This window comes from Aquarana catesbeiana, linkage group LG02, assembly GCF_042186555.1.
Source record: "Aquarana catesbeiana isolate 2022-GZ linkage group LG02, ASM4218655v1, whole genome shotgun sequence".
Lineage (NCBI taxonomy): Eukaryota > Metazoa > Chordata > Amphibia > Anura > Ranidae > Aquarana > Aquarana catesbeiana.
In genome coordinates, this window is record NC_133325.1 from 747,523,421 (window position 1) to 747,550,350 (window position 26,930).

Sequence of the window (26,930 nt, forward strand, 5' to 3'; positions counted from 1 at the left end):
CCCTCTATTTACATTCTATCAATACAAGGGATGAGGTGCCGGATCCTTTGAGGTCACTCAATACACACCCAACCAGAGTAACTGTGAGGGCTTACAGTGTTCTGGTACCACCAACACCTAAGGCCCAATTTTCTTCAGAGTATATAGGGCAGGCCTTATAGTATTTATACTGCTGTTCAGAGTATATAGTGCCTGGGCCGTGGGGTTCCCCTTAATATCTACACCAGACCTGAAGGGCCTGGTATGGATTTTGGGGTTGACATCAATGCCATTATTTTTGGTATTTTTAGAATTTTTATCTGTATTGCCAGGATCTGACAATAAATAGATTACAGCCGTGAGCAGTTTTAAATGACATTTTTTCCTTTAGAAATGTAATTTTGCTGTGGCACTGTTATAAACCTGGGAAAGATGTGCTACTTTACAGGCATACTAAGGACATCCCCCAGGCACAATATTTGAAGCAATATTTAATTTTTATTGTTTCACTTTAAGCATTATTAAAATCACTGCTTCCGAAAAAACGGCCGATTTTAAAACTTTTTTTGCATTGATACATGTCCCCTGGGGCAGGACCAGGGACCCCAAACACTTTTTATGGCAATAACTTGCATATAAGCCTTTAAAATTAGCACTTTTGATTTTTCACGTTCGTGTCCCATAGACTTTAACAGTGTTCGTGTGTTCGAACAAATTTTTTGCCTGTTCGCGGGGGAGGGGAGGGGGGGGCGGGGGTATTGGCCTGGGGGGGGGGTTTGGTGTTCAGCTTATCACTAGTTTTAAGTAAAGCCAACTCAATTTTTCCAGTTTATAGAAAAGTTTATTTCAAATACTTATATAGCACCGTCAATTTATGCAGCGCTTTGCATATACATTGTACACTCACATCAATCCCTGCCCTCAAGGAGCTTTTAATCTAAGATTCCCAACACATTCATACCTAAACATACTAGGGTCAATTACCCTACCAGCATGTCTTTGGAATGTGGGAGGAAACCTACGCAGGTTCATGCAAACTCCGGGCAGGTAGTGTCGCGGTCGGGATTTGAACCAGCGCGACCCTTTTTCTGCTAGGCAAAAGTGTTAACCACTACACCACTGTACTGCCCTATTAATACTTATGTAGTTACTTAGTTTTCAAAATGTATTTGATGTATGTTTGAAGGATTTTACATAAAAATAACACAATAATGTTTTTTTTTTTTTTTTTTTAAAAGAAATAGTCTTGTGAAACAGGCTTTCAAAACAAATTAACATTTATTATTTATAAAGTGTTACAAATGTAATGTTATTAAAGCAGCATCAAATGCAAATGTAAACATTTGAAAAAAATAAAAAAATGCCTCTTTCTCAGCTAACAAATCAAACTGGAACACACGAATGTAACATGCAGTATATCTGTAAAGAACATACAATACAGAATGTATTAACTTATTTTAAGCCTTTTAGGAAAGTAATTTGCACTTTAAAGTGTGAACTTATGAAGATAGATTCCCCACATCTAGTTATAAAAAGATCTTCTACACTATACCAATATGCTTGTTTTTCCTGCCAATACAGCATAAATATGGTACATTTGTTTTTGAGATGTAAAGTGCAAAGTGGGCGGGGCTTTAGTTTACATACTCTAATGTGAATGTCCAATATCTCAAAAACCGAACAAACAGAAAGTTTGTTTTTGTGTTACAAATCAGCACAAGGCAGCACAAATTGCATAATTGTTTTTAAAATGTAATAACATGTGGTGCAAAGTGGGAGAGGTTTCATATCTCTGAAATCAAACCAGCACATACATTCGTTTTTGCAGCACAAATCGGCACAGATGCAGTGCAAACGAATGCTATCTTTGTTTTTACCTTTTTAATAACATTGGGTGCAAAGTGGGCGTGGCTTGATGTTACATAATCTGAATTTGAATTCCAATGTCTCTGTCATGGACCAGTGTGACCAGAATTGTCTGGACTGCAATAGAGTGAATCAAACACGTGTAAAGTGAAAATAATGTAATTTATTAAAAGAAAAGTAAATAAACAAAAGTAAACACACCTCCAATATGGCAAATGGTGACTAACCAGCAACCAGCCCCAGTGACACACAATAAAAAACTGCCTAAACCAAACCAAACTAAAGTATATACAGGCATAAGATGTATTGTAATCGTAAACAAGCTAGGGTCATACATGGGAGATTAAGCAGATAGGGCTGGGAACCAGACGGGACAGGGAGAGGGTAACAGGAAACAGAGAGGGGACGTGGGAGGGATCAGGCTGCAGGGCAGGGGTCCAGGAACGGATACAGGGTTCAGGATCACAGGATACAGGATGCAGGATGCAAGGTTCAGGGTACTGGCCCCCCAGATAAGCAACGCAGATCAGAACACAAGGATCCAATACCAAGGCGATGAGTGCAAACATCTGCTGAGTATAAGTACACCACCTGCAATTAGTCTCAGGTGATGCCTGACTGCAGGAGATGATGTCAGCTCCAGACTGCCGGGGGACACCCACTGGTGGACACCGGAACTGCGGCCCATATATCTGACAGTGCCACCAGCAGGTGAAACCTTTCCTGACAATCTTGAAAACCAAACTGGCTGAAACATTCATTTTTGTGGCACAAAATAGTTTTCAAGCTTAACAGCTGGGGATCCCTCACTTGGTTGCATTCTACCACATGCAGTAAGCGCAAACTTTGCGTGTGTGCACAAGTGAGTTTTCTCAATAGGTGTTTACAACAGACATATGTCCATTTATTATAAATACCTTAATCGGCAAATAAAAGAAACATTTTGGATGGTATGTTAAGCAACATTTAAAGCATGTAAACGATAAAATGTGTTCAGTGTTCACTCTTACCTTTCAATGGCAATTACATGGCTTTGTAGTGACTTGGAAAAATTCTTGTCACTAGTGGCAATCTTTTGTCCTCAAACATATGGGAACTGCCTTGTGCAGGCTTTCAAAGTTCCAAAAGACGTCAAACTCTTTAAAATATACAGCATCAAAACTCATGCGGTTTGCCAAACATATGCGTCCCACAATTTCAGTCAAATGAAAAGATAATTTTTTTAAGTGAATGTAACTCAATTAGAATATGGAAATGCACATACCTTAAAAGTTTTGTCTGGATTACTCAATATTCTACATTATTTTTGTAAATGTAAAAGGTGTGTTTTAAGAACTAATGAAAATTAGGTAAGGTACTTACAGTGCCTTGCAAAAGTATTCACCCCCCTTGGCTTTTTTTCTGAATTATATGAGATGGATCAGAACACAATAGTCTAAATTGGTGAAGTAAACTTAGAAAAACATATACAAAAAACTATTTTTCAGGAATAAAAAACTGATAATTGGCATGTGCGTATGTATTCACCCTTTTGTTATGAAGCCCATAAAAAGCTCTGGTGCAACCAATTACCTTCAGAAGTCACATAATTAGTGAAATGATGTCCACCTGTGTGTGATCTAAGTGTCACATGATCTGTCATTACATATACACACCTTTTTGAAAGGCCCCAGAGGCTGCAACACCTAAGCAAGAGGCACCACTAACCAAACACTGCCATGAAGACCAAGGAACTCTTCAAACAAGTAAGGGACAATGTTGTTGAGAAGTACAAGTCAGGGTTAGGTTATAAAAAAATATCCAAATCTTTGATGATCCCTAGGAGCACCATCAAATCTATCATAACCAAATGGAAAGAACATGGCACAACAGCAAACCTGCTAAGAGACGGCCGCACACCAAAACTCACGGACCGGGGAAGGAGGGCATTAATCAGAGAGGCAGCACAGAGACCTAAGGTAACCTTGGAGGAGCTGCAGAGTTCCACAGCAGAGACTGGATTATCTGTACATAGGACGACAATAAGCCGTACGCTCCATAAAGTTGGGCTTTATGGCAGAGTGGCCAGAAGAAAGCCATTACTTTCAGCAAAAAACAAAATGGCACGTTTTGAGTTTGCGAAAAAGGCATGTGGGAGACTCCCAAAATGTATGGAGGAAGGTGCTCTCTTCTGATAAGATTAAAATTTTACTTTTTGTCCATCAAAGAAAACGCTATGTCTGGCGCAAAACCAACACATCACATCACCCAAAGAACACCATCAGCAGCATCATGCTGTGGGGATGTTTTCAACAGTCAGGACTGGGAAACTGGTCAGAGTTGAGGGAAAGATGGATGGTGCTAAATACAGGGATATCCTTAGCAAAACCTGTACCACTCTGTGTGTGATTTGAGGCTAGGACAGAGGTTCACCTTCCAGCAGGACAATGACCCCAAACACACCGCTAAAGCAACACTTGAGTAGTTTAAGGGGTAACATGTAAATGTGTTGGAATGGCCCAGTCAAAGCCCAGACCTCAATCCAATAGAAAATCTGTGGTCAGACTTAAAGATTGCTGTTCACAAGCGCAAACCATCCAACTTGAAGAAGCTGGAGCAGTTTTGCAAGGAGGAATGGGCAAAAATCCCAGCGGTAAGATGTGGCAAGCTCATAGAGACTTATCCAAAGTGACTTGGAGCTGTGATAGCTGCAAAAGGTGGCTCTACAAAGTATTGGCTTTAGGGGGGTGAATAGTTATGCACATTGACTTTTTCTGTTATCTTGTCCTTTTTGTTGTTTGCTTCATAATAAAAAAAAATCTTCAAAGTTGTAGGCATTTTCTGTAAATTAAGTGATGCAAATCCTCAAACAATCCATGTTAATTCCAGGTTGTGAGGCAACAAAACACGAAAAACGCCAAGGGGGGTGAATACTTTTGCAAGGCACTGTACAATATCAAAGTAAATGAATTAACATTTATTTATATGTTGAAAATGATAAAATTTTTATGTTAAAATTACAAGCCAACAGAATCATTTTTATCAGTGCATAAAACAACATCTGGCATCTCCCCGTATCTCTACATACTTTGTACTGTACATACTTTAAGTATTCATAAATGAAAATCAGATTAGTACACCCAGTGCTGTCAATTCTGTTTTCTAGGCTAAAATAGGAACATACTGGGCCTCCTTTCAAATGCAATTTAATGCAGGTGCTCTGCTCCCTAGGTATCAGGAAGCTTGGTATTTCATCATATAGTGGAGAATTTTTAACGAGCTAGCAGTAAGTATATAGATCAGTATTTTTCACTAAATGATAGAAACATAATACCAGCATTCACATATCTTTCTGATATTACAAAAATAATCTGATGCTTTGCATTTTCTGAATAAATGCAAAGCGTTTCTGATTGGATGAGGTGGAGAGGCTGGGCAGTGACTTTATGCTCCCCACCAATCAGAGAACGCTTTGCATTGATTTCGAAAATAAAAAGCATCCGCTGATCGGTTCCTGTGTTGAGCGGCTGGCCTCTTGTGTTCAGAATGCTTCAGGTCAGCTGTTCACCATGGGAGGTCACTGGAGTGGCGGTGTCTGCTTCAGTGATTTTCAGCTTCTAGGGGCATCGGAGAGGTATACATGGTTACATAGCTCCGAGCTGGAAAAATAAAATATCCATACCTGGAATTCCCCTTTAAATGATCAACTTGGCCAACTTAGTTTTCATTGTAGCCCTAACATTCAATTCCCCACAGTGTTCAGTTTCTAGATGTATGTAAGTTCTTCCAGGGGTGCCACTTTCTCTTCTTCAGTGCCCTCACCTACATGGTGCTCTCATAGGGGGAGATTTTCTAAAATTGGTGCACACAGAATCTGGTGCAGCTGTGCATAGTAACCAATCAGCTTCCAGGTTTTAGTGTCAAAGTTTAATGTGCATCGGTTTTAGTAAATCTCCCCCATAGTGTCTAAGCTTTCTGAGAGGGACTTTTATTGAATTAAGTCTATCTGGAGTCAGCCAGAAGTCAAGTACAACTTTAAAAATAAATGATGAAATTGGCAACATATAGCAGTGTGCCCCTAATGTGAATGTGTGCTTTGAAGTGGGCAGAAGGCTATATAGGTCACTTCATCAAAGAAGGATTATCAAGATTATGAAAAGCACTTAATAATTGCTTAGTACGAGATATATTTAGATTGGCCCTTCAGATTGGCACATCTATAAAAAGCTTGAGTGAGGTGACTTAAAGAATTTAAGTCTATTTCTATTCATGAACATTCTATCTATCTATCTATCTATCTATCTATCTATCTATCTATCTATCTATCTATCTATCTATCTATCTATCTATCTATCTATCTATCTATCTATCTATCTATCTATCTATCTATCTATCTATCTATCTATCTATCTATCTATCTATCTATCTATCTATCTAATCTTTGGTATATCTATTGTAGTCAGGTTCTTGGCTAGTGACAGAGAGCAGTTGAGGACACTGTGCTACATTGCGTTTTGTGTCTCCACTGGACTTCAGCTGAATGGGTTTACACAACCTCGCCTCCATCCACCAGGGGTGGCTGACAAGCAGAAGGAGCTCTAGATACTTGATGGTGGGCAGCACTGAATCAGGGGAGATATATTGCAGGCAAAGGATCATGCTATGGGAGTCAATGGACTATAGAACTACAATTCCCAATGTGAGCCAGGCCAGGTATAAAGAGATAGAGAGAGAGAGAGATTTTCACAGGCTGAATACTGCTCAATTTCCTCTCTGCTGGGTAGAGACCATGGTGTGCACATCAACTTGCTACAGCCTACAGCTGTGTGCTGAGGACTGGAGTCATTCCAGGCAGATCCAGAAGTGAGCTGACATCTGAACAGCAGGACCCCTGTTGCTGTATTGTTGGGGCTGTTGAGAGGGCTGCTGTCATTAACCTGTTGCTGCTGGCAGAGACTGAGCACATGGGGACTGGCCATCTAATTAGCAGCATTATTTACTGCATGCAGACTGTACTCATGTGCACCACTTTAAAGACTGGGTCCCAATGCTAGACTGGCTTAAGAACTAGGGCTAAAGTCTACTCATTCAGAAGGACATACAAGAACTTTGCCTGTTGTCCCTAGTAAGATGCACCTCTTTCCAGAGTCCTAAATTTCATTGCTGACATTCATATATAATTCCAGCTGAGAGTGCCAGATACCAACCCAGAAAGTTCTGGCCAAGTAATGCCAGTGTCTAAAGTGGTTGCCTCAGCATCTGTGGCGTCCCCAGTGTTCCCTTCTGCTTCTTTTCCTGCTGATGTAGGGAAGCTGGTGAAGAATTTTGTCAAGAATACGCCAGCGACAGTTAACTTAGGGCAGGGGCGTCCAAACTTTTTTCAAAGAGGGCCAGATTTGATGCGTGAGGGCTGACCATTTTGCCTGACGTTCTTTGAACCATTAAAATTAAATGCAAAGTAGCCACCCTGGCAGTATGATTATGTTAGATCTTTGCGACTCAAAGCGGTACAATTGTTTTGCATAGAAATTTGGCGTTTTATATTGTAGGCCTGTAATTCTTAGTAATAACACACTTAAATCTGTCCAAACAAGAGTCTAGTAGACATCCCAGGTATGATAAAGTTTGAAACACGAAATCATCAATTATAATATAATAAATAACTATAAATAATTATAAAAAATAAGAAAATAATAATAATAAAATTAATTTCTTCACGATTCACTATCGCTCAATTCTGCAAGTGTTCTAATTTACTATTGCTGTTTTCTAGCTGGTCTAACACCACTTTGACGTAAAGGGACACTTTTTGGTTGCTATGGACAATCTCAAGTTTCCAGGCAAAAAGAATTGGACGGGTGATCTGTCTATCAAAGTGCCCGGACAAAGGGGAGGAGCTGTATATGACGTCAAAAACCACTTTTGACGTAAAGGGACACTTTTTGGTTGCTATGGACAATCTCAAGTTTCCAGGCAGAAAGGATTGGATGGGTGATCTGTCTATCAAAGTGCCCAGACAAAGGGGAGGGGCTGTATATGAAGGCGCGCAGCGGGGAATACACAGCTATTGAAATGAAAGCTGTCCCCGCGCTCTGATCAACCAGGCGGCAGCGGCTCTCCTCTCCCTTCCCCTACACAGGTAGGCTGCATTGGGGACACATGGCTGCATTGGGGACACATGGCTGCATTGGGGACATAGGGCTGCAGTGGGGACACAGGGCTGCAGTGGGGACACAGGGCTGCAGTGGGGACACAGCTGCATTGGGGACGTATGGCTGCAATGGGGACGTATGGCTGCAATGGGGACACATGGCTGCAATGGGGATACAGCCTGTACTGGCGGACACAGGCTGCATTGGTGACACAGGCTGGTCTGGCGGACTCAGGCTGCACTGGCGGGCACAGGCTGCACTGGTGGGCACAGGTTGCACAGGCGGGCACTGGCGGGCACAGGCTGCACTGGTGACACATAGCTGGATTGGGGACACATAGCTGCAATGGGGACATAGGCTGCACTGGGGACACATAGCTGCACTGGCGGGTACAGGCTGCACTGGCGGGTACAGGCTGCGCTGGCGGGTACAGGCTGCACTGGCGGACACAGGCTGCACTGGCAGACACAGGCTGCACTGGCGGGCACAAACTGCACTGGTGACAAATAGCTGCACTGGCAGGCACAGGCTGCACTGGCGGGCACAGGTTGCACAGGCGGGCACTGGCGGGCACAGGCTGCACTGGTGACACATAGCTGGATTGGGGACACATAGCTGCAATGGGGACATAGGCTGCACTGGGGACATATAGCTGCACTGGCGGGTACAGGCTGCACTGGCGGGTACAGGCTGCACTGGCGGGTACAGGCTGCACTGGCGGACACAGGCTGCACTGGCGGGCACAGGCTGCACTGGTGACAAATAGCTGCACTGGCAGGCACAGGCTGCACTGGTGGGCACAGGTTTCACAGGCGGGCACTGGCGGGCACAGGCTGCACTGGTGACACACAGCTGGATTGGGGACACATAGCTGCAATGATGACATAGGCTGCACTGGGGACACATAGCTGCATTGGGGACACAGGCTGCACTGGCGGGTACAGGCTGCACTGGCGGGTACAGGCTGCACTGGCGGACACAGGCTGCACTGGCGGGCACAGGCTGCACTGGTGACAAATAGCTGCATTGGGGACACATAGCTGCAATGGGGACACAGGCTGCAATGGGGACACAGGTTGCACTGGGGACACAGGCTGCACTGGGGACACATAGCTGCATTGGGGACACATAGCTGCATTTGGGACACAGATAAAGTTGTTAATATCTATTTTTATAACGCAATTCTGCATAAAACATTTAAGTGTCATTTCATGAGATAATGTATGGGGGCGTGTTTAGGGGTGGGATTAGGGGCAGGGCATGGTAGGGGTTGGGCGGGGCAACTGCTGGCGAGTAACCTTGAGGCCTGGCTAGTAGCTCAGGACTTGAAATTTTGAGCCCTGATCATTCAGATGTCACAAAATTGGCTGCCGCATTGTGCCAGCACTCAATGGCATCACCAGGGTGGGGCCTGAGGGGGCCACGTCCCCCCCAATTTTACTGCGTGCTCCCCATGTGCCCCCCCCCCAAGTTAAGTACTGTACTGTCTGTTTGTATAACCAAAACAATGGCCACCGGTCGGCGCCGCGGCTGTCCGAGTTTCTGCCTGCTGAATCACGACTCATTATTGACTGACTGTCAGTCTGTCAGGTGACGTCGCGTGAGACGGCCGCCACTGTTGCTTATGGGAGTTGTAGTCCGCAGCAGCGGCTGCATGCTCAAGCTCCCTGCTCCCGGGGGTGGAGTCAGTCACTCTGAGGAGAGCAGCGCATCTAGCCCATGGCAGCTTCCTGATGATGCATACTATGATGCGAAACGCGTAGAGGCTGCTGGGAGATTACCACGTGATTGTGAACGTCCGGAACGAATGAGAACGAGGGGTGAAGCGCAAGCCGAATGCGGGGGTAATCCATATCGCATACCGGCAACCACGCTGCTAGAGACACCCATCCTTAACTGCTGGAACAGCTTAGTGCCAGCTCGAAGGCACTTTTAAATGTGAGTTTACATTTTGTACTTTGGCGATAATAAATAAGTTTTCAAACATATTGCGCAATGATCGTTGTCCATATATTTTACATGAGGAAAACCAAAGCTCAGGCATTGCGTGTGTGGAACAGTATATACAGGTGGAGTGGTTATCCCTATTAATGAACCGAAGGCGTATTATACAATAAGTATCTGGTGAGTGGCCAATCTATACGGTGGTGGTGTGTCACAAATATGGTGAATAAGTCACGATGAATCACAGATGATATACAGCGGGAACTTAATGAAAAGGCTGAACTCATAGGACTTATTTGCACATTGGCACTTTGCACATGGACTTTTTGGAAATATTTTTATAAATTGATAGTAATTTTCATTTACAGATTGTCAGACATTGGTTATATATACACATGTTTTTGGTATTGTGTATATAAGAAAGTGGGGAATATTTTCGGGGGGGGGGGGGGGTTATTTTGGTTTGTAGAAATATTAGTTAACTGATCATATATGGTTTTTCAACATTGATTATGGGAGAATATATCAGGCACATTTAAGGACACTTAATGATAGATAGAGTGGTGTATTGCAAATAGAGTAGCGCACTCAAACACGCATATCGCATCTAGCCTACCGCGTGCTACAACTTCCATCGCCGCCGCGCCGTGGTTGGATATTTTGCCTGTCTCTGCCACAGGAAACGGTAGGTGAATCAAGAGATACAGGAGTTGTTTTACTGGGCAAATAGTGTTGTAGTGGCGAGAGTGGGTAAATTACAAAAAAAACACCCTGATAATTGACATTTCTGTTCTTCTATCCAGTAATCCAGCCTCCAGGATCCCTGAAGTTGTTTTTGCCTGCAAACAACTTCCTGGTCACAGCAGCCTCCTTGTTCATCCCAATCCCCACTATTGGTTTATTACTTTGATAGGCTGCTCCATACATTTTTGCAATCCGACTGTACTGTTTTTATACAGTTTTAGATTGATCAAAACTATGTAATTATGAGGGCCTACGTAAACGAACCAATCAATCTGTATCAAACATGCCCTATATAGATCTATAGTTTTTAGACATGTGCATACTGAAATATTTCGTTTCAGAATTTCGTTTTTGTCCAAAAAATAAATTTATTTAGTTACTACTGAAATTCGTTTTTATCTATTTTGTTTTTCGTTAAAAATTGCATTCGTCCGAAAATCCAAATTAAGGTCGAATCTGTCATTAAAGGCTTATGGTGTCTGTCGAATGTTCAAAGAAGATTCGACGGAGCAGCTAAACTGTACGACGCCCTATAGTTTACCTGCTCCGTCGAATCTTCTTAGAACTTTCAACAGACACCATAAGCCAAAGTACGTGTGTACTTAGTTCTAGCTATTTTACTGCTCCTCCTCTTTGGTTACAATCAGCCAATAACATTCATCATCATTATTTTTATTTATCTTTTCTCCCCTACATCGAATCTTTTCTCCCCTACGTCGAATCTTTTCTCCCCTACGTCGAATCTTTTCTCCCCTACGTCGAATCTTTTCTCCCCTACGTCGAATCTTTTCTCCCCTACATCGAATCTTTTCTCCCCTACGTCAAATCTTTTCTCCCCTATGTCGAATCTTTTCTCCCCTACATCGAATCTTTTCTCCCCTACGTCAAATCTTTTCTCCCCTACGTCAAATCTTTTCTCCCCTACGTCGAATCTTTTCTCCCCTATGTCGAATCTTTTCTCTCTATGTAGAATAATCTTGGAGTAATAGAGTTAAGGTTAGGCACATTCGGCAGGTTTGATGGACACAGATTGTTATTGTCATCATCATGTCGAATCTCCTATCTATATCGAACTGTTGTAGCAACGAAAACGAAAATAAAGCATTTCATTATGTCGGATCTTTCGTTTTTCGGATTCTGCACTCTCGTTATAGTTTGTTAAAGCGATAACGAAAATAATTGAAATTCAGACGAAAATGCATTCGGACGAAAACGAATGCACATGTCTAATAGTTGTTAGTAGGTCTAAAGTAGATTGTGCTCAGATTATAATTTGTATGGTTATTCTGGTCCTGGGGCACTGTTTTTTTTTCTTTTTTTTTTTTTATATTTCACAGGTCCTTGGGTACTGTTTGTTTTTATTACCTTTGCCAACTCCTTGTTTAAACACTGATTTTGTTGGAAGTACCAATATATTTAGCCTTATTGATAATTTGCAATTTTTTTCTCGTGCGTGATTGTGTAGACAGGGCCCCAGTGCACTGTATTGCCCGGGGGCCTATAATGCTCTTAAGATGGCACTGGATGAGCTTGGGTGTGTTATTTGGATATATATATATATATAGATAGATATATATAGATAGATATACAGTGGGGACGGAAAGTATTCAGACCCCCTTAAGTTTTTCACTCTTTGTTATATTGCAGCCATTTGCTAAAATCATTTAAGTTCATTTTTTTCCTCATTAATGTACACACAGCACCCCATATTGACAGAAAAACACAGAATTGTTGACATTTTTGCAGATTTATTAAAAAAGAAAAACTGAAATATCACATGGTCCTAAGTATTCAGACCCTTTGCTCAGTATTTAGTAGAAGCACCCTTTTGATCTAATACAGCCATGAGTCGTTTTGGAAAAGATGCAACAAGTTTTTCACACCTGGATTTGGGGATCCTCTGCCATTAATCCTTGCAGATCCTCTCCAGTTCTGTCAGGTTGGATGGTAAATGTTGGTGGACAGCCATTTTTAGGTCTCTCTAGAGATGCTCAATTGGGTTTAATTCAGGGCTCTGGCTGGGCCATTCAAGAACAGTCACGGAGTTGTTGTGAAGCCACTCCTTTGTTATTTTAGCTGTGTGCTTAGGGTCATTGTCTTGTTGGAAGGTAAACCTTTGGCCCAGTCTGAGGTTCTGAGCACTCTGGAGAAGGTTTTCATCCAGGATATCCCTGTACTTGGCCACATTCATCTTTCCCTCGATTGCAACCAGTCGTCCTGTCCCTGCAGCTGAAAAACACCCCCACAGCATGATGCTGCCACCACCATGCTTCACTGTTGGGACTGTATTGGACAGGTGATGAGCAGTGCCTTGTTTTCTCCACACATACCGATTAGAATTAAGGCCAAAAAGTTCTATCAGGTGTTTTTTAGCAAGCTCCATGCAGGCTTTCGTGTGTCTTTCACTGAGGAGAGGCTTCGGGCCATTCTGCCATAAAGCCCCGACTGGTGGAGGGCTGCAGTGATGGTTGACTTTCTACAACTTTCTCCCATCTCCTGACTGCATCTCTGGAGCTCAGCCACAATGATCTTTGGGTTTTCCTTTACCCCTCTCACCAAGGCTCTTCTCCCCCGATAGCTCAGTTTGGCTAGACAGACAGCTCTAGGAAGGGTACTGGCCGTCCCAAACGTCTTCCATTTAGGGATTATGGAGGCCACTGTGCTCTTAGGAACCTTACGTGCAGCAGAATTTTTTTTTAACCTTGGCCAGATCTGTGCCTTGCCATAATTCTGTCTCTGAGCTCTTCAGGCAGTTCCTTTGACCTCATGATTCTCATTTGCACTGTGAGCTGTAAGGTCTTATATAGACAGGTGTGTGGCTTTCCTAATCAAGTCCAATCAGTATAATCAAATACAGCTGGACTCAAATGAAGGTGTAGAACAATCTCAAGGATGATCAGAAGAAATGAGTTAAATATATGAGTGTCACAGCAAAGGGTCTGAATACTTAGGACCATGTGATATTTCAGTTTTTCTTTTTTAATAAATCTGCAAAAGTGTCAACAATTCTACAATTCTTCAACAAATCTATCTATATATATATTTATTTTGTGGCCCCACTCAGGACTAAAGATGAGCTTGGGGGTGTTATTTGGATATACTGTATTTATCGGCGTATAACATGCACAGGCATATAACACGCACCTTCACTTTAAGAGGGAAGTTTCGGGAAAAAACTTACATTTTAAATAAAGAACTGTGAAGAAAAATAAGGGTCAGTGCCCATCAATGCAGCCTAATCAGTGCCCATCTGCAGCCTCACCATTGCCATGAATGCAGCCTTACCATTACCATAAATGCAGCCTCACTATTGCCATCAGTGCAGCCTGAACGATGCCCATCTGCAGCCTCGGAAGGGACAGGGAGGGGACGGAACGAGCGCCAACAGATTACATACAAGAGAATTTCTTGTTTACTTGGCTGCCTCTTTAATACAAAGTCCCACCTCATATGATAGACAGAACAGTCATCCAATGCCAGCCCAGGAGACGGGACTTCCTATTACAGAGGCCGCTGAGTAAACAGTAGATTCTCACTGTATGTAATCTGACTTCAGGTCTTTCAAACTTAAAGGAATCATTTACAGTTTTATGTTGGGGGAGGTACAGTAAAAACATGTGACAGCAGAGTGGGGCCATGAGACTTTGCAATGCAGCGCAGCAAAATGTATCCCCATTCAACTGAACAGAAGTCGATGCACACAGTTGTGGTGTGGTGGTGTACTCATTAATACAGCAAGCTCCTACTAAGCTCCCTAGTTAAAAAACTTACCGTGTGAACCAGGCTTTAGATCTCATTCATAATCTAATTGCCCATGGAATGGCAAATATACCATGAATACCTACAGCCATGATCCCAGATTTTTTTTTTTTTTGTCAGCTGCTCAGCCTGTTCACCTGAGTGATAGGCTGAAAAGATATTGGAATATCTGAGATCCTGGGTGCAGGTATTTGCAATATACTTGCTGCACCATGGTCATGTAGGATGTATGAATGAGACCCAAGACTGGATATTAGCTAACCTTACTGTGCAAGTTGAGCAGGTGCAAGGGGATACATATTGTAGTAGGAAGTAAATTCAGTAATTTATTTAAACCTTAAAAAAATGGTGTCCTAAGAAATTTTATAAAATGTTTAAAGAGATGAAAAAAAAATAGTGTGCACTGCCTACCACAGGATGGTGCCCTTTGCACCTGGTGCACCTGGTATCAAGTAAGCCTATAATAACGCTTATCTGTAGGTATAGTGAATATCTCCTAAACATGTGGTGTTTAGGAGATATCCACATGGAAAGCAGCCAGTGATGTCACTGGTGCATGCACTCTGAAAGCACGGCATACCACTTGGTTGTACTTCTCCTGGGGAGGAGTGCAGTTCGTTCTGTACTTTTGTGACCCATTTTTAGCTGACAGCCAGCTATTGCCCGCTGTCAGCTGACATCGCTCAGCAGGTCCAGGCTGTGGAAAGATCCTAACTTTAAAGTCAGGATTCACCCAGATGCCTGGACCAGCAGCTCACTCAGCCTCTCAGTGAGCCACAAGGACCCTGAGCCAGCCGCTCCTGCCCCCTCCGCAGCCTGGCATTCCAGTGAGCTTGGGGGGAGGGGGGGCAGAGCCAGGGACTGACAGTCAACGCTCTTTGCTCACTGAAGGCTGAGAACTGAGTGATCAGCGGTCTTTAATCGCTCTGTTGTTGGTCTTAGAAGCAGCTGGGAACAGATGCAACATTGGATCGATGCTCCATCCACTTTGGTAAGTATAATTTAAAAAAAAATCTCTTTTAAAGGAAAAAAAATCCCCCTCTCCCTCCTAAAAACCTTCCCTCCCCAAGCAAAGATTCCCACTGTAAAATATCTTCCTCCCTTAAGTATACCCCCAAAAATTAAACCCCCCTGTCTCTAAACTAACCCCCCCAAAGCAAAAATATCTCCCTCCAGCAAAGATTCCTAATTATGAAGAAAATCTCCCTTCATCCAATCAAACTCCCTCCCAGAAGCAAATCCCTGCCATTAACCACCCCCTGTAAACTTCTCTACAAGAAACTTCCCCCTTCTCCAAAAGCAAACCCATCCCCCTTTCCTTAACTCCCCACCAAAAGAAACTCCCCCAGGCTCGAATTCTCACTTCCTCCTTCCCAAAACAGAAAATCCATGCCTCCCCACTTACTAGACCTCAGATTCAGCATGGGAAAAAGGAGTAGGAAAACTTCTGTATCCCCAGTCTCCCTTCAGCTTTGTCATATGATACCTTGAGGAGGAGTCTAGGAGTTCCCTCAACCATGCACTGTCAATTGCTGACATCTGGGACCTCGCAGTAATTTCATGCTTTTCAGGGGGACTCCTTATTAAGCTGAAGGGATGGGGCACGATTGAAGGGGGGCTGGCTACTGCACTCCGAAACTCTGATTGCTTCTACTGTGCTGATGCTGAGGCTAAACAGCAGGGACACTGTCTGGGCATTTTGCCAGGATGCTCTGGGGGGGGGGAGGGTTGAACACCCCTGACCACCCTTATTTACGCCCCTGATTACCACACACTGACTCTTTCCACCAGGCAGCTTGCTTTTCTGTTTCTGCTCTCAGATGCATTAAGTGGGTCCTTCACGCCCATGAACTGGATAATGTCTGGTGCATCCACCATCGTACGACCAAGGGTTATTCTTACCACTCTCCATTACATGGAAGTTACTCTCGTATTGACATGTTTTTCATTTCTCACTGCCATTTGCACTTGCCACCCGGTCGGAGATAGGTAACATTCTTTCAATAGCTTGGCCATTTCCTGGGGAGCACCTATACGTCCATCCTACAATTGGCATCTAAATTAATTAATTAATTAATTAAAATGATTAAAACAGAAGTAGAAAAATAACTTGCAACATATTTTACCACAATTACCAACTCTGATGTTCCCCTGCACAGGTTTTGAGAGATCCATAAAGCCTACATACACGACCTACTAATCAAACTCATAAAAATCAACAAGGCTGATATTTTACCAACTTATTTGCCCGAATACACCAACTGGAATCCCTCCATAAAAAAAAAAAAATCATTATTCATGGAACTGGTCAGCTGTTAACTCCAGCTTTGTGCTCTCTACTTTCACAAGGCAGGAGCGACACTGACCAAATGCCATTATTCCTTCAGGGCTGGTCGGATGGCATTGCGATCTCCACCTCAGTAAATCAGAGGAATTCTTTTATTCATTCATATAAATACAAGGCTTCCTGCGAATGGCTGAGAAGCCTTCCAATAAATTTTAATCTAGCAGCAGACAGGATGTGCCTGTACTGTTGCCAGAACACAGTGCTGAGAGTCCTCATCAGATTCTCCCCTTACATGAAAGTCACCATCAGTTTCACCCCTACATGAGATTTCTCATCAGATTCTCCCCTTATATGAGAATCCCCATCAGATTCCCCACTTACACGACCATCCCCATCCGTTTTCTCCTTACATGGGAGTCACCACCCATTTCCTCCTTACATGGGAGTCCCCATTTGTTATCTCCTTACATGGGAGTCCCCATCCTTTTTCTCCTTACATGGGAGTCCCCATTTGTTTCCTCCTTACATGGGAGTCCCCATTTGTTTCCTCTCTACATGAGAGCCCCTACCCGTTTCCTCCTTACATGGGAGTCCCCACCCATTTCCTCCTTACATGAGAGTCCCCACCCGTTTCCTCCTTACATGGGAGTCCCCACCCGTTTCCTCCTTACATGGGAGTCCCCACCCATTTCCTCCTTACATGGGAGTCTCCATTTGTTTCCTCCTTACATGAGAGTCCCCACCCGTTTCCTCCTTACATGAGAGTCCCCACCCGTTTCCTCCTTACATGAGAGTCCCCTCCCGTTTCCTCCTTACATGAGAGCCCCTACCCGTTTCCTCCTTACATGAGAGTCCCCACCCGTTTCCTCCTTACATGAGAGTCCCCACCCGTTTCCTCCTCACATGAGAGTCCCCACCCGTTTCCTCCTTACATGAGAGTCCCCACCCGTTTCCTCCTCACATGAGAGTCCCCACCCGTTTCCTCCTTACATGAGAGTCCCCACCCGTTTCCTCCTCACATGAGAGTCCCCACCCGTTTCCTCCTTACATGAGAGTCCCCACCCGTTTCCTCCTCACATGAGAGTCCCCACCTGTTTCCTCCTTACATGAGAGCCCCTACCCGTTTCCTCCTTACATGAGAGCTCCTACCCGTTTCCTCCTCACATGAGAGTCCCCACCCGTTTCCTCCTTACATGAGAGTCCCCACCCGTTTCCTCCTTACATGAGAGTCCCCACCCGTTTCCTCCTTACATGAGAGTCCCCTCCCGTTTCCTCCTTACATGAGAGCCCCTACCCGTTTCCTCCTTACATGAGAGTCCCCACCCGTTTCCTCCTTACATGAGAGTCCCCACCCGTTTCCTCCTCACATGAGAGTCCCCACCCGTTTCCTCCTTACATGAGAGTCCCCACCCGTTACCTCCTCACATGAGAGTCCCCACCTGTTTCCTCCTTACATGAGAGCCCCTACCCGTTTCCTCCTTACATGAGAGCTCCTACCCGTTTCCTCCTCACATGAGAGTCCCCACCCGTTTCCTCCTCACATGAGAGTCCCCACCCGTTTCCTCCTTACATGAGAGTCCCCACCCGTTTCCTCCTCACATGAGAGTCCCCACCCGTTTCCTCCTTACATGAGAGTCCCCACCCGTTTCCTCCTCACATGAGAGTCCCCACCCGTTTCCTCCTTACATGAGAGCCCCTACCCGTTTCCTCCTTACATGAGAGCCCCTACCCGTTTCCTCCTCACATGAGAGTCCCCACCCGTTTCCTCCTTACATGAGAGCCCCTACCCGTTTTCTCCTTACATGAGAGCCCCTACCCGTTTCCTCCTCACATGAGAGTCCCCATCCGTTTCCTCCTCACATGAGAGTCCCCACCCGTTTCCTCCTCACATGAGAGTCCCCACCTGTTTCCTCCTTACATGAGAGTCCCCACCCGTTTCCTCCTTACATGAGAGCCCCTACCCGTTTCCTCCTTACATGAGAGTCCCCACCCGTTTCCTCCTTACATGAGAGTCCCCACCCGTTTCCTCCTTACACGAGAGTCCCCACAAATCAAGCTTCCTGATGACATGTGTAACATCAACTGCATAGAGGCTGCGCTTCCACTTTCCACTGACGTCACATCCAGTTTTGTTGGTCCCGAACCCCTGTGTCTTGAAATGGCAGAACGGCGTGTATACTTATCCAAAGCTGTACATGTTGGGGCTAACTTATAGCACATCTAAATGTAAGTGCTCATTGCTTTTATTACCTCCTTTTATTTACTTGTAACAAACATATTGTGCTATGGCTTGTTATATGTTTCTCCCGAGCCTTATTGCTTGATCACTGCCAATGATAGAGGGATCCTCTCCATGTTTGCTACTGGTTGAAAGAAACTCATTATTGCTATAAGGCGTTTTTATTTTTAAGCTCTGGTGAGTTTTGTGGTGGAACATCATTTGAAGGGTATAAGTTGCCTTTATAATTTCCTTTGTATCACTGTGATTGGACTTCTTTCTGTGAAGATATATTGAAGAAATTTATTTGGACTATATATATTTTTATACCCACATCACAAAAATCTTTTTTGGATTTTGTTGATGTATGTTTTATATGACTATATATCATATGTTGAAACATGAAGGTTCACATTATGAGGTAGCGCCATAACCTTTTTTTCCTTAAATCACATTCACTTATTTAGAGTGGTTTATCTACTTTTAAAGGGGCAGCTTCACTTATTATCTTGTATCAATACCAACACTTGTCACTTTATTTTCACATTGATGAATGAATAAATCTGTTTTTTTATATATTTTTTTTTTGGATATGTGTTATAGCAGAAAGTAAAAAATATTGTTTTTTTCAAAAAAAAAAATCAGTTTTTTTGTTTATAGCGCAAAAAATAAAAACTGCGGAGGTGATCAAATACCACCAAAAGAAAGCTCTATTTGTGGGAAAAAAAAGGACATCAATTTTGTTTGGGTACAGCCTCACAGGACCACGCAATTGTCAGTTAAAGTGACACAGTGCCGTTTTGCAAAAAATGGCCTGGTCATTAAGGGGGTAAATCCTTCTGGGGCTGAAATGGCTAAGTGACAAATTTAGTAGTTTATTTATTTTTTGTCATTTATTTATTGGATTTAGCGCTGCTTTATCACTATTTTTATTATCTCATAATTGCATAGTTGCTCATTTCTTTTTTGGCCTTCGAGTAAAAAGTTCCCGGTGACAGTCAACGCTTACATGAAAGTCCCCTTATGTGAGAGGCCCCATCAGTTTCACCCTTAGCTGAGAGTCCCCATCAGTTTCTCCCATACATGAGAGTCCACCATCAGATTCCCCCTTACTTGAGAGTCCACCATCAGATTCCACCTTACTTGAGAGTCCACCATCAGATTCCCCCTTACTTGAGAGTCCACCATCAGATTCCCCCTTACTTGAGAGTCCACCATCAGATTCCACCTTACTTGAGAGTCCACGATCAGATTCCACCTTACTTGAGAGTCCACCATCAGATTCCCCCTTACATGAGAGTCCACCATCATATTCCCCCTTACATAGGAGTCCCCATCAGTTTCCACCTTACATAAGAGTTCCTATCAGATTCCCCCTTATATGAGAGTTCCTATCAGAATGCTCCCTTACTGAGAGTCATTATCAGATCCCCCTTAAAATGGACTCCCTATTGACCCCCCCCTACATGACACTCCCCATCAGATTCCCCTCTTACATGAGAGTCCCCATCTGAGTTTCATATGACCTCAGAGAGCCAGATAGAATCTTGCAGAGGGCAGTATTTGGCGCATGGGCCATGGTTTAAAGACCCCGGATTTAAAGAGTAACTCAACTTTTGCTGGGAAAAATACATTCCCCTCTGGGTGATCTATGTACATTACAAGGATTTTAACCAAGGTTGTTGCAGATTCCTACTTTTTGTTATTTCTAAGAAACCCATGTGTGTTTGTCTGTGTCCATGTGGGAAAGTGAATCTAATGGGAGTGGTTTCATAATTATCAATCAGCTGCTGCAGCTGCAGGGCTCTAATGAGGAAAGCTGCTGGACCTGCATCCCTTTAGATGTTTATTCCTATAGGAAGTATCTTACTAAAAATGACATTTTGTTGCTTGGGATGCCTGATATCTGACTTGTATCTTAGTGCAGACTTCTGGGAAAATCGGTGAGCCAATCGCACAATCAGGAAATTATGTTTCTGGGGGTGTTCTGTACACGTTCTGTGTACAGAACACCTCCAGGTAGCCATATTGCATTGCATTTTACAGAAAACTACAGCAGCTGCAGATTGAAAAGGAAAGGTCATTTTAACCACTTCAGCCCCGGAAGGATTTACCCCCTTCCTGAAAAGAGCACTTTTTGCGATACGGCACTGCGTTACTTTAACTGACAATTGTGCGGTCGTGCAACGTTGCACCCAAACAAAATTGACGTCCTTTTTTTCCCTTAGATAGAGCTTTCTTTTGGTGGTATTTGATCACCTCGGCCGTTTTTATTTTTTGCGCTATAAACAAAAAAAGAGCGACAATTTTGAAAAAAAAAGCAATATTTTTTACTTTTTGCTATAATAAATATCCCCCAAATATATATAAAAAACCAAATTTTTTTCTCAGTTTAGGCCAATATGTATTCTTCTACATATTTTTGGTAAAAAAATCGCAATAAGCGTATATTGATTGGTTTGCGCAAAAGTTAAAGCGTCTACAAAATGGGGGATAGATTTATAGCATTTTTATTATTTTTTTTTTTATTAGTAATGGCAGCAATCTGCAATTTTTATTGTGACTGCGACATTATGACGGGCACATCGGACACTTTTGACACCATTTTGGAACCATTGTCATTTATACAGCGATCAGTGCTATAAAAATGCACTGATTACTGTGCAAATGACAATGGCAGGGAAGGGGTTAAACACTAGGGGGCGATCAAGGGGTTAAGTGTTTCCTAAGGAGGTGTTCTAACTGTGGGGGGGATGGGCTTCCACTGACATGACAGCGATCAACTGCTCCCGATGACAGGGAGCAGTAGATCCCTGTCACGTCACTAGGCAGAACGGGGAAATGCCTTGTTTACAAAGGCACCTCCCCGTTCTAACTCTCCACACCGCAATCGCGGGCCACCAGCGAACATAGGGTTCCCGGGACCCGCGGAGGCGCGCGATAGGCGGCAAATTTAAAGGGATGTACAGGTCACCTATTTGCCTGCCTGTGCCATTCTGCCGATGTACATCTGTGTGCGGTGGTCGGCAAGCGGTTAAATAACATTTAATTACAATATGACTATGTCGCAATTATATACGCTATATTATTTTTTCTTTGTTTGCTATTTTTTTTTTTTCCCCACGAAAGTGGAGTTATCCTTTAAAGAAATGAGCTCTGGATTTAGAAGAATTCTTATACTGTATACCAGGATCTTTTTAACTTACATCACTTACAGTATATGGCCTCCTAATTGCCCATCGCTCATTTTTTTTGGCCTTATAGTGAAGAGTTTTCTCAATAGCTAACTTAGCTGGCACTTGGTCCTTTTTTGATAACCTGCCTGCAATCTTTTGGCCATGTCACCTCTGGCTGACAGCAGCCCCAGACAGTTCTGCTGAGTACAAGTGACTATCTTTGCCAGCGAGCTGGAATAGGCTCAGACACTGATTGGGTCATGCTGAAAACATTCTTGCCCAGTGAAGTAAGTCTGTTTGTATTTTAAGTTCACTGGGACTAGTGAATTAAAAGCCTTGAACTCCCGCGGTTTGTCACTTTGTTTTTTAAGGAGCGTGACAGGCGGATTTTTTTTTTTTCCCTTCCCCTCCAAAGCAATGACAACATACTAAACTCTGCTGGAAGGATAGGGAAAAGGGGGCTACAAGGAGAGGAAGGAGGGAGACAAAGTCCTTTTTGGAAAAGCAAGGCCGTTGCAGGTAGTTGCATGCTGTGCTGACAGCTGTCCCAGCCATTCAGTTGCTGTCAGAGTGGCTATGCAGCAGGTGCAAGCTTTGCTGCCATTGATTTTTTTTTTTTTTTTCTCCACAAAGACAAGAAGCGGCCAAGGAAGTGGCTGACCTGGGATTATTGGAGCGCAGACACTCTCGGCTGAGTGAGGTAAGGCAACAGGTGTGGACGTTGGACTGCAGAGAGGATGAAGCTGTAACATCACTTAATCTGTGTTGTGATACAGAATTTGCACATAAGCAGCTGGCACCCTTGCCGGCAGTTGTTGTATGGGTGTGACGGCTAAGTCCTTGCGTGGCCCCTGTCGGCTCAGCAAACATATGGTTTTTATGGCTAGCCTAGAAGGAGGGAAAACCTGAGCCCAGTCTAACCCTTTTTTGTGATTAGGGATGAGCAAAGTGAATGCTGCAAAATGAATTTTGCTGCAAAATTAGTGGTTTTGCTGTCAGTAAAATTTTAGTGAATTGCAAACTTTCAGTTTGCTCATTGAGCTGCTTCGGTGACATTCAAATGAAAAAAAAATGAAAATGAATTGCTGCTTCTCTTTTTTTTTTTTTTTGCTTGGGTATAATGAGGATAATTTTACCTTCTTTCAATTAATTTTCTTCTTTTTTTAATCCTTTTTATTAAAAGAAGAAAACACAATTTCTATTGTAGTTCTTTCTTTTATGTCTTTTCGTGTATTAGATTGTCCTTTTGTTTGTAGAAGTTAACATTTTTATTGTCATTCTTTGTTTTTCCGTTTTCCTTTTTGTGTATTTGATTGTCATTTAGTTTTTTCACAATAGAAAGTAAAATTTCTTTTGTAGTTCTTGTCTTTTTTTTTCTTTTGTGTATTTGATTGTCATTTTGTTTTTGCACCGTCGAAAATTAAATTTCGATTGTAGTTCTTTTTTTTTTTTTTTGCTGTTGGTGTATTTGATTTTCAGTTGGTTATGAACAGTAGAAGATTACATTGTCCTTCTTTGTTTTTTAATTTTCCTTTTTTGTGTATTTGATTGTCATTTGTTTTTAGAACACTACAGCATACAATTTCTATTGGAGTTGTTTGAATTTTATTTGTTCTATTTTGTATAATTGATTTTTATTTGGTTTTTGAACAGTAGAAGATAACATTTGTGTTGTTATTGTCCAGTAATCTGAACAATTGCTACATTGATCATTTATGTTAAAATAAAATTGGAATGGTTTTCCTACTAAGCCCTGCCCTTTAATTTTTTCTTTCTGCAGTCTGGGTCTATCTTACTGTGGAAAAAAAGTAAAATCAAGAGGCTAATTAGGGGCTGTTAGATGAACAATAGTTGAAAGGATCTTCTGTGATCCTCAGAAAGCTTATTGCACCTTTAAGTTGGCCATATAGTGTTTTTTAAAGGCTAGACAAAAAAAAAATCTGTGTGCATGGCCAGCCTTACAAATCCAAAAAAAAAAATCACAGCTTACTTACCAGCCAGCCTGCAACAAACTGAATTGACCCTGTCTAACAGTTCATGTTGACACCAAGAGGTTTAGTTTGCACACACACAAATACATGCGTAAGCTGCAGCGACCACATCATGGCACCCCACTATACTGCAGTCCGAACTCTATAATTGCAGCTGGCTGGTAAGTGAGCTGGAAATTTTTGTTTGCTGTTTTTTTGATGTGTGTCGCCTTTCTATGTGCTCCTTACTGCAAAGGCCAGTTCTAGGTCGGGGTGGTTGCCATTTGTTTGTAGTGCTGGTAATTGGTGAGGGCAGGGCTAGCCCAAGACATTACCTGGGTCCTAGAATGAAATGCTGCCCCCCCCAAAAAAATTACACCCACCAAAAGGCCCCCACATCCATTATTTTATATCATGGTAATTAAAACAAAAATTTTAATTTAGCAGGAAGATAGATTTACATGCAACAGCACCTTGTCTTAATGCAAAATTATAATTCCAAGGGGCGGGCCAGGGTAGTATAGGGGAAGGCCACGGTAGTATGGGGGCAGGCTAGGGTAGTATATAGACAGACTAGGGTAGTATATGGACAGGCTAGGATAGTATATGGACAGGCTAGGGTAGTAAATAGACAGGCTAGGGTAGTATAGGGGCAAGCGGAGCAGCCGGGGGGGGGGGGGGGGGCAGTTGTCATCATGACACACAAAACTGCTGGAAAAAAAATCTTGCTTGTCAATTTGCTGGGTAAGTAGAAGAGAAGGAAAGGCAGCCGAAATTCAATTAGCTGCCCCTCTCAAAGTGCTGCCTGGGTCCAATTGACCCACTGGGACTCATGGTAGGACTGGCCCTGGGTGAGGGGATGCACTGGATATCTTCACTGCCATTGTGCTATAGCTGTGTGTCCAGTACGTCCCTGTAACTTTAAAGAGGGGTGGGCTCCTTCCAGGCATACCTGTCCTTAATAAAGCGGAGTTCCACCGACATTTATTCATTTTTTGTTTGAAAATATTTCTTAAGCTCAAAACATTCACTTCTAACACTCGTAAAGTTCGTTCCCCGATGTCTGCTTTACTATAGAAAAGAAAGTTATATTCTGTTCTCCTGGCTGTTCCCATATTGCTTGTGGGCATGTGAAGCCCACAAGCATACAGTTCCGGGATACAGTGCAGCTGAATGACCAGCATGCACCTCCTGTTCTCGTGCATGCGCAGTATGACAGGCTCACAGCACCGTAAAGTTCTCACAATGCCTTCGCAATGGGCGTCGTCGTCGGAAATGCCCACCCCGTTGAGATGGCAACGAAGCCCTCGGCGCTGCCCACTGACTCCTGGGAAATGATGACACACATCTCCCAGGAGCAGTAGCTAGCAGAGGCACCAAGGGAAGTGACGTCAGGAGCCGCGGTGAGGAAGGGGAAGATTTGAAGGGACCACATAGCAACAGGGATTAAAAGCTAAGTAAAAAAATAAATACATTTCTCCAAATGTCATTAGTTATATCATTTGCTGCACAGTAATGTAAAAAAAAAATATGGGTGGAGCTTTAATCTCTGCATTATTATATATGTGCTGCAACTCAGGAGACTCTCAAAATGATAGTTAGGACTGCAACTGCAGTACACCGGGGTGCCGTGATGTGGCCTCTGCAGCTTACCCATGTATTTGCAAATGAGTGAAAACGAAACCCCTTGGTTTTAATGTGAACTGTTAGACAAGGTCAATTTGCTTTGTGGCTTTTTGAGAATTTTTGTTTGTAGCTTTATTGCCGTGCACTGCCTTTCCATGTGCTCCTTGCTGTAAAGGCCAGTTATAGCTTGGGGTGGTTGCCATTTGTTTGTGCAGCCTTAGGCCTCATGCATACCTCCCAACTGTCCCTGATTTTGAGGGACTGTCCCTGATTTGGAGCAATGTCCCTCTGTCCCTCATCCCTTCTTATTTGTCCCTCATTTTGGTCTGACCTATATAGATGTATATAAAATGCACTTTTTATCTATCAAAAAGTGTTTCCCAGTGCTAAACCTTTCATCTGATTTCTAAATTGCTGCATTTGTAAATTCCAAAAGCCAATATAAAGGAATAGTAGTGGTAAAATAAGTACTTGTGGGTTAAACCAATCTTATTTTTTTGTACAATTCTCCTTTAAGGGGGCGTGGCAAAAGGTGTGTCCTATGCCTGCATACTTTAGCTGATAGGTGTCCCTCATTCCCATCTCATAAAGTTGGGAGGTATGCCCATGCACACAGGACATAATAAAAACACCAGTAGCGTTATGCCGCATATACACGAGCGGACTTTTCAAACGGACTGGTCCGACGGACCGAGTCCGGCGGACAATTCGACCGTGTGTGGGCTTCATCGGACCTGCAGCGGACTTTTTCGATCGAAAATCTGACAGACTTTAGATTTGGTGCATGTTTCAAATCTTTACGTCGGCACTCCGCTGGACCCAGTTCCTATCGAAAAGTCCACTCGTCTGTATGCTAGTCCGACGGACGAAAATCTACGCTAGGGCAGCTATTGGCTACTGGCTATCAACTTCCTTATTTTAGTCCGGTCGTACGTCATCACGTATGAATCCGTTGGACTTTGGTGTGATCGTGTGTAGGCAAGTCTGTTTGTTCGCAAAGTCCATCGGAAGTCCGCCAAAAGTCCGTTGGATAGACCGTCAGACCAGTCCGGTCGAAAAGTCTGCTCGTGTGTTTGCGGCATTAGCTGTAGAAAGCTGTAGAATGAGTTTTGCAGTGTTTTTTCAGTAGCATTTTTCAACGGTTTTTAGCTTTTTTTTTTTAGCAAAACTATACTTCCACCAAAGCTTATGGCTCAAAAATGCTGATAAACGCTGAATAGCTGACTGTTT

At 43.1% G+C, this 26,930-nt stretch overlaps 1 protein-coding gene across 1 annotated transcript in view; it reads left to right on the plus strand.

Moving 5' to 3' along the window:
• Nucleotides 1-22,360: 22,360 nt before the first annotated feature.
• The window catches only part of MAP3K7CL (MAP3K7 C-terminal like), an 89,605-nt gene continuing 85,035 nt past the window's right edge, over nt 22,361-26,930 (plus strand). Inside the window, exon 1 of the mRNA XM_073617095.1 lies at nt 22,361-22,804. The gene's annotated coding sequence lies outside the window, so the exon portion shown is untranslated. The remainder of the gene's footprint in view (nt 22,805-26,930) is intronic.